This window comes from Pseudorca crassidens, chromosome 15 (assembly GCF_039906515.1).
Source record: "Pseudorca crassidens isolate mPseCra1 chromosome 15, mPseCra1.hap1, whole genome shotgun sequence".
Taxonomy (NCBI): domain Eukaryota; kingdom Metazoa; phylum Chordata; class Mammalia; order Artiodactyla; family Delphinidae; genus Pseudorca; species Pseudorca crassidens.
This window is the reverse complement of record NC_090310.1, coordinates 21,442,213-21,450,565: the sequence shown is the minus strand read 5'-3', so window position 1 is coordinate 21,450,565 and position 8,353 is coordinate 21,442,213. Positions and strand designations below refer to the sequence as shown.

General features: G+C 47.1%; 1 protein-coding gene across 3 annotated transcripts in view; it reads left to right on the top strand.

Moving 5' to 3' along the window:
* The first annotated feature begins 5,847 nt into the window (after positions 1-5,847).
* The window catches only part of EEF2K (eukaryotic elongation factor 2 kinase), a 63,278-nt gene continuing 60,772 nt past the window's right edge, over positions 5,848-8,353 (top strand). Inside the window, exon 1 of one of the 3 annotated variants that reach the window (XR_010934921.1) lies at positions 5,848-6,211. The gene's annotated coding sequence lies outside the window, so the exon portion shown is untranslated. Of the gene's footprint in view, positions 6,212-6,505; positions 6,712-8,353 lie in introns of those variants that run through there. The other 2 variants (XM_067706423.1, XM_067706424.1) reach the window with 2 other exon arrangements.

Here is an 8,353-nt window from a genome sequence, read left to right as displayed (position 1 = left end):
GAGCAGTACGAGCTTGAACTCTAATGTGACCCTTCCCCTCCCAACTCTCTCTGTTTCTAATAATTTAATTCAAGTAAACATTTATCCAACACCTACTAGGCCAGATCAGGCAAAAATCAGGTCTTTCGGGAGAAGCAGAGCTGCTCAGAACTTGCATGACAAAGGTGCTTCACCAGAACAAAAATCCAGTGGAAGTAAGGCTATGAGCTCGTCTGCTCCAGTGAGCAGGCCTGTCTCCCTGCAGACTTCTGCAGTAGTGCTGACTCGGCTTTCCTGGTGATTTATTCCTTAAGGTTGAGGCTGGGAGGGCAGTTCCTATGCAAAACCTAGGCCCAGGCAGGCAAGGGTGGGGAGGCTACAGAAACCAGGGCAACTAGGCTCTGTTTAGTTTTTGTTCTTTTCTTTTTAAGTAACAGTTAAAAATAACTTTTGCTAAAATAATAAATACATGTTCCTTGTTGAAACTCCAAGCTAAGAAAGAAAAGCACAAATAAGAGAATAAAATCACCTTTAATTTCTCCACCCAGTTAAGCTCTGTCAACACTTTGGTAAAGGAAGGTGCTTCTTTGTCTTTTTAGATTTGAAATATAATGTAATGCCTGCTCATTGTAAATTTTTTTTTCAAATGTCAAACCTTCTGTATAAAGTTAAAGGGAAGTTCTCTTCCTCACCACCTTCCTCCTTCACAGCTGAATCCCACAACTCATTATAATGAGTAACAGTTTAGCTGTATCCTTCCAGATCTTTCCCTATGCAGACGTAGGGGCAACTAGAGGCCCACACATACCCCACCCTAATCCTGGGGTTTGCCTTGTGCAAGAGAAGGAAGAAAGACACTATCCAAAAGACAGAAGAGTGGTCATTTCATTGCTTCTGTGAGTCTTTCTGTAGCTACAGGTGGGTCATTGAATGGCCCTGTGATGGCTTTGTGCCCAGTAGGCCCTGGACCTCCTGAGCCAGGAAGCCAAGGAGGACTTTCAAGGACTTTTTTTTTTTTTTAAACATCTTTATTGCAGTATAATTGCTTTACAATAATGTGTTAGTTTCTGCTCTATAAAAAAGTGAATCAGCTATACACATACACACGTTCCCATACAAGGACTTCTTTTAAAGCTTCTGCTTAAAAACATCCCACTGTGGTTCCCAGGGATCGAGGGGGATGCAGCGGATGAATAGGTGAAACACAGGATTTTTAGGGTAGTGGGACTGCTGTGCATGTTACTGTAACAGTTGATGCATATTATTATAAGTTAGGTCAAACCCACAGAATGTACACCACCAAGAGTGAATTTTTTTTTTTTTTTTTTTTTGCTGTACGCGGGCCTCTCACTGTTGTGGCCTCTCCCGTTGCGGAGCACAGGCTCTGGACGCGCAGCCTCAGCGGCCATGGCTCACGGGCCTAGCCGCTCCGCGGCATGTGGGATCCTCCTGGACCGGGGCACGAACCCGTGTCCACTGTATCGGCAGGCGGACTCTCAACCACTGCGCCACCAGGGAAGCCCAAGAGTTAACTTTAATATAAACTGTGGACTCTAGGTGATTATGATGTGTCAGTGTAGGTTTGTTAATTGTAACACACGCACTACTCTGGTGGGAGATGTTGGTCATGGGGGAGGCTGTTCTTGTGTGGAGGCAGGAAGGATATGGGAAATCGCCAAACCTTCCACTCAACTCTGCTGTGAACCTAAAACTGCCTTAAACTCCCATGGACACGGCTTCCTGTGGACAGGGAATCTGAGCAGGTAGCACTTGAGAAGCATTTCACTCCCATGGCATATGTGTCTAGAGCAGTTCTCCAACCCTCTCTGAGCCCGCGGAAGGATTGCACCCATCCCTTGAAGCTGGGAGCGGCCACATACCTAGACTGGGCTAGAGCACCATTCCTGGTGACCTCTCTTCTGCTGCCACACCCTGAAGCACCGTGAGGATACCAGGAGCCCTCTTCTGAGGGTAACAGCTTTATCGTGATTTAATTCACATACCATACAAGACACCCCTTTAAAGTGTATAGTTCATTGTTTTTTAGTATCTTCACAGAATTGTGCAGCCCTCCTCACAATCAATTTTAGAATATCTTCATCCCCCAAAAAAGGAATACCATACCTTTAGTAGTCACTCTCCATCACCCCCAAACTCCCTTCCTAGCTGTGGGCCACCACTAATCTACTTTCTGTCTCTAAGGATTTCCCTATTCTGGACATTTCATATAAATGAAATCATATAATCTGCTGCCTTTTGTGTCTGGCTCCTTTCACTTAACATACTGTTTTTAAGGTTTATCCATGTTTTAGCATTTATCAGTGCCTCATTCCTTTTTATTGCTGAGTAATATTCCATTGTATGGGTATAACACATTTTAATTATCCATTTATCAGTTGATGGATATTTGGTTTTTTTTCACCTTTTACCTATTATGAATAATGCTGCTATGAACATTTGTGCATATGTTTTTGTGCAGACATGTTTTCATTTCTCTTGGATATATACCTGGGAGTGGGATTGCTAGGTTGTATGGTAACCCCATGTTTAAGTTTTTGAGAAACCACCAAACTGTTTTCCATTTTCCATTCCTGCTTGCAGTGTATGAGTGTTCCAATTTCTCCACACTCTTGCCAATACTTGTTACTATCTGACTTTTGATCATAGCCATCCTAGTGGATGTAGTTTTGATTTGCATTTTTCTAATGACTAATAATGTTGAGTATCTTTTCATGTGCTTATTGGCCATTTATATATCTTCTTTGGAGAACTGTCTGTTCAAATCTTTAGCCCATTTTGAAATTGAGTTATCTTTTTATTATTTGAGTTATAAGAGCTCTCTATATTTTGTAAATATTAAAATGGAAAAGAATGTGAGAAAGAATATATATATACATCTTTGCTGCACACCCGAAACTAACACAACTGTTACAGAAAGTGCACACAAAGTGTTTCAGTTATACATATTCATATATATTATTTTTCTGATTCTTTTCCATTATAGGTTATTACAAGATGCTGAATAGAGTTCTGTGTGCTATACAGTAGGTCCTTGCTGTTTATCTATTTTATATATAGTAGTGTGTATCTTTTAATCCCAAATTCCTAATTTTTCCCTTCCCCCCCTTTCCCCTTTGGTAACCTTAAGTTTGTTTTCTATGTCTGTGAGTATATTTGTTTTGTAAATAAGTTCATTTCTATCATTTCTTTTTACATTCCACATATAAGTGATATCATATGATGTTTGTCTTTGTCTGACTTACTTCACTTAGTATTATAATCTCTAGGTCCATCCATATTACTGCAAATGGTGTTATTTCATTATTTTTTATGGCTGAGTAATATTCCATTATATATATATATATATATATATATATATACACACACACACACATATATGTATATATGTATACCACATCTTCTTTATCCATTCATCTGCTGATAGACATTTAGGTTGCTTCCAAGAGATTCTCTTTTTAAATGGTTTCTATAAAAGAACCAGATTAGTATCTCATTGGCTTGGCTTTGGTTACATACTCATCCCAGCACCAATGAATGGGGCAAAAGGGATGGAATATGCTGATTGGCCAGGTCTAATCATATGTCCAATCTTAGAGCAGGAAGAGTGTGGAGGGCAGTTTTCATGAACTGAGAATAGGGTGGACTGGCTCCTTGAAGACAAATCAAGATGCTTATGCACGGAAGAGATTAAAGAGGAAAAGAGAAGCTAAATAACTTGCGCAGGGTCACAGAGCTGTAAGTAGAACAGTCGTTTTTTTTTTTTTTTTTTGTCTGGCTTTGGGCTTGGACAGACTAGCTCAGACTCTTTGTCCTTGCCCAACTTTCCCACGGTCAAAATTTCAGGTGCAATTTTGTTTTTTGCCAAAAGCCAGAGGAGTTTTCTCAAGGTGACTAAAGGAGCCAATACTTCAAACCAAAATGATTATATCTTCTAGATCTTGTATTGATATTTTCTGAAACTTGTAGTACAGAGGCCAAAAAGTTAAAACACTCAATGATGGGTTTCAGGACTATTTCTTTTTTTTTCATTCCCCTCACCACCTTATGAGATGCTGCCTGAATGTCACCCACTCCCCAAGCCTCATAAACTTGAACCTTCTCCCTGCAGGGGCCGTTGCAGCTGGTAAGCTGAAGGACTTCACTCTCCCAACGGGATCTGAATTTTTAGGGGCCACAAAAACTGAAGAGGCAAGGCTTATAGACAGGACATTAAAGGGGTCAGTATATACCTAGACCTGGGTCAAATTCTGCAACTTACTACGTAAACTTGGGAGAGTCACTTAACCGGCCTCCTTCTTTCTGTGTATGAAGTGAGGAGAGTAAGAGGGTTGGGATGAGAATTAAAAGAGATAATGTCTGTAAAGCAGTTACCACAGTACCTGACACAAAATAAATGCCCCGTAAATATCAGCTTTTACCACAACCCCAAAAAGGCTCATCAAAGAAGGCATTACAAGTGACAGGTTGCCCTTGACCACAGGGGTGGTCAACATGTTTACAACCTAGTGTTGAGTAGAAAGGAGAAATAGATGAGTCCACTCTTGTTAGGAAAAATGTATGTATTCCCATATGCATACCCAGATAACCGTGTCTGTCTCTGGCCTGCCTGCACACACCTGTTTCTCTGTGTTTGCCTGGGGCTCACCTGGACACTCAGCCCTCCCTCCAGTTCCATGGGAGAACTTGGTCACATACACCATTCCAGTCCAAGGAGGCTTTGACTGAAGAACTCTTTGGGGCAGAGGTAAGTGGTTAGGTCACAAACCCCATCACGAACTATTTAAACAGCCCCCACTAGACATCGCCCTACTGGAAGCCTTTCCTTTCCTCATCCTTCCCACAGGCCCTGGCAGCCCCTGCCTGGCTCCTGCACTCCTCTCACCTGCGGGGGTCCTTCAAATTCCTCTCCCCTTTTTTACTACACAGAGTGACTCAGCAGACCCCAAACCAGCAGGAGCCCTGTAATATGGATAGATGCCCTTTGCCAAGAGGAAGAAGCCACCTTGTAAATCTTCTGGGCAAGCGTATCTCTATAAGCCTCAGTTTTATGATCTGCGAAGTAGCGGTACTAGCGTTGGTGTGAAGATGGAATGCGATAAATAGCTTGATAAATATTACTGTTATTACTTATATCTTTTATTTATTTATTTTTTGGCCACACCGCACTGACTGCCAGGTAAGTCCCTTACTTTTATTTCTAAAATAAGAGTTGTGAAATTTTTAAAATTTCACTAGAAAAAATATCTGGAAGAATATACTATGAACATGTTCACAGTAGTTATCATTAGTTTTATTTCCTTTTCTTCTTTATACCTTCCATATTTAGTCATTCATTTTACAGGTATTTATTAAAGCACTTACTATGTGCCAGGCTGTGCGCTGAGTTAGGAATACAGCAACGTATTACACAAATAAGAATTGCCACAGTCATAAGTGCCTGTTTTCACAAAGCAGAAATCCGGAGGGAAAAAAAAAAAGCAATTTCTGATAAAAATATTGCAAGGTTATGCATAGAGACGTACAATGAGATCCGATCACTACTGATTTTGGAAAGGACTCGAATACAGGAACTAGGCGGGCATCGGAGGGAGAATGGGAAGGTGCGGTGGGCGAGGGACGGGTTAGCTGCCCCCTTTTAAATTACCCGCTGGGAGGGCGCCTCCTTCGCTGGTAGGTGCCAGGCCGGCCCCACGCGTTAGATCCGGACGCTGTGTATTCAGCCGGCTGGGGAGTCGCAGACGCAGCGCCGGGAGATCCAAGCGGCGGCTGCAGGAGCGGTGATAGTCATTGCCCGCGGCCACGTGAGCGCCACGCCGGGCTTACGCCCGCCCGCGGCTCCGCCCCTGCCCGCAGTCTCCTGCCCCAGCCACAGCCCCAGCTCGGCGAGTGTCCGGATACGCCGTCCGAACGCCGCGCGCTGCAGCTGCCCCAGGCCAGCCGACGGTCGCCGGCGCTCTTGCCCTTGGAACGCGCCCCCAGCGCCCCGGAATCGTTCTAGCGGCTCCGTGCGCCCCTCGCGCCCCGGGATCGTTCCGGCGGCCGCCCCTGCCTCCCCGGAGCGCCAGCCCGCGCTCCCCGCTCGCCGCTCCCCGGCACTCTCGGGGGGCCCGCCCGCCCTGCACCCTGGAGCACCGGGCCTCGAGCCTCTGCCAGCTCCTCTGGATCCTCGCGGCCGTGGGCAGCGGCTGCCGTGCCTCTCCGCCCGAGACAGGTAGGTAGGGCGGCGGTTGGCCTGGGGGGCCGGGATCCGGCGCTGCAAGCCTGTGCTCCCCGGTGCAGCCGGCGCCCGGAGCGCGGAGAGTCTGGGGCTTAAAAGTGGGGCCGCAGGCGGAAGGAGAGCGTGGGGGTTAAGCTCCTCGGGTTTCAGTGTTTGCTTCTGTAAAATGGGGGAGTCGTGGCGAATATCGGCAGTGTCTATTGGTAAAATACTTGGCACGTGACGGTCGGGGAGAGGCACCTTGGGGCCTCCGCCCGCGGCTCCTGGAGGCCCGCAGAGGGTGGGGGCAGCGCTGCCTTTCTTCCCCTGCAGGGCCGGCATCCCCCACCCCGGCCCCTGAACGAGAGGCCCAAGTTCCGGGAACCTCGAGGACCGTGTAGACGCGCCCTTGCTGCATTGTTGACTGCAGGAGTTCGGGTGTTGGCAGGCTCCGTGGACCTGTGCGCCAAGGGGCCGGGCGTTAATATGCGTGTGGCGGGGCTGGGGCCTACCGGGTGAGTCCCGGCCTAGATTCGCCGCACCCGCCTGGGGGATTGCGGGAAAGCGGCCCAGCTGCGCCCCGCGTGAGACAGATGGGCTGCTGGCAGGGGGGCGCTGCTCCGTCTGCCTTGTGGGGACGCTCTATGGGAGCCTGACTTCTGGGTCCTCGGCCCTGGAAGCTGCCTGCCTTAGGGCAGCTCAGCCAGGAAATTGTCTACCCCTCTGATTTTACAGAGGAGGAGACAGATCCAGAGTGGTCTACCGGCAGATACTAATAAGCAAGATGGACTAAGTTTGGGACTACGGAGCAAGCAGGTGGAGCTGATAATGCCCACTCGGGGGTGGGGGGTGGGGGGGACGGAGGGTTATTGGAGAAGGCTTCCTGGAGGAGGTGATGGAAAGGATGCCAGTGGTAGGAGGTAGGATTTAGGAGATAGAGTTTGGCAGGCGTCATCCTTCTCTGTGGCCTCCACAGCGCCTTACGGTCATTGTTTGGTCGATGCATTTATTCAGCAAATACAATAAAGCTGCTTGATGATGGGAAATTAGATGTAACATGGTGGAGATTGCCATCCTCCCTCTCCTGTTCTTAAAGAGGGTGTGTCGGCTGGGATCCCAAGTTCTTATCTTTTGCAGGGGGCGGGGAAGCAGGAAGTCAGGGCCTGACCATCCCTTGAAATAGTTTCAGTTTACATATGATCACTTGTGTATGTTCTGTGATTTGTGGTGGGTGGGTATTGTGTGTGTGTGTGTGTGTGTGTGTGTGTGTGTGTGTGTGTGTGTGTGCGCGCGCTTTTGGTGACAGAACAGTACTTTCTGGCCGACTACTAAGGATATATCACTGATATGATTTTAAAACATTTTTAATGAATTATGTGGCAGAGATGGCTGTTGGTCACCCATGTCCTCTTCTTCTTGGGGTATCACCTGGATATATTTCCTGGGCTCCCTTACAGTTTGGTGGGCCACATGACTGAGTTTTGGCTGATGGAATGTGAGCAGAGAGAGTGTGTGCCCCCGTCAAGCTTGGACCCTAAAAACCTCCCCACTTTCCTCATTTACCAGCAGAGTTGAGAGGACTCTGAGGGCCTGGAGAAGGGCAGAGCCACAAGCTGGAAGGAGCCTGGGCCTCTGAATGACTGTGGAGCAGAGCCTCTCCTTTCCCCCTCTCTGGTGGTCTGTGGCAGTCCACTGAAGAGTATGGGGCTCCAGGAAGCTCTTCGGAAGGTCTTTGGGTATGAAAGAGGCTGGCTGGCTGTGGCCTTCCCCTCAGGGTGATCTAACTGGGCTGTTCCACAGGCGAAGGGTATCTTTAGGCCTTTTTTCTCACACTGGTCAGATTCCCCAAAGAAGTCTTGTCCAGTCTTTGGCAGGATTGGCATCCAGTTGCCAGGACACTGAGAGCAGCGTGGAAGAAAGCTGAGGGTCACCAGCAGAAACTTGGATTTGTTCAAGCTCATTCTCTAGGATTTACTCTTTCTGGCCCTGTTCCTAAAGCTGATACAGGAAAAGTTGATGATCGGGACTGCATTCAAAGTAATAGTGGCTGGCTGGACTGATTAAAAAATAAACATTTCTGTGTTGGGGAGATCAGTTTTGCTGACCAAGAAACTGCAGACTTAATCCCCGTGAACTGAGAATGTTCTAGAGGAAAGT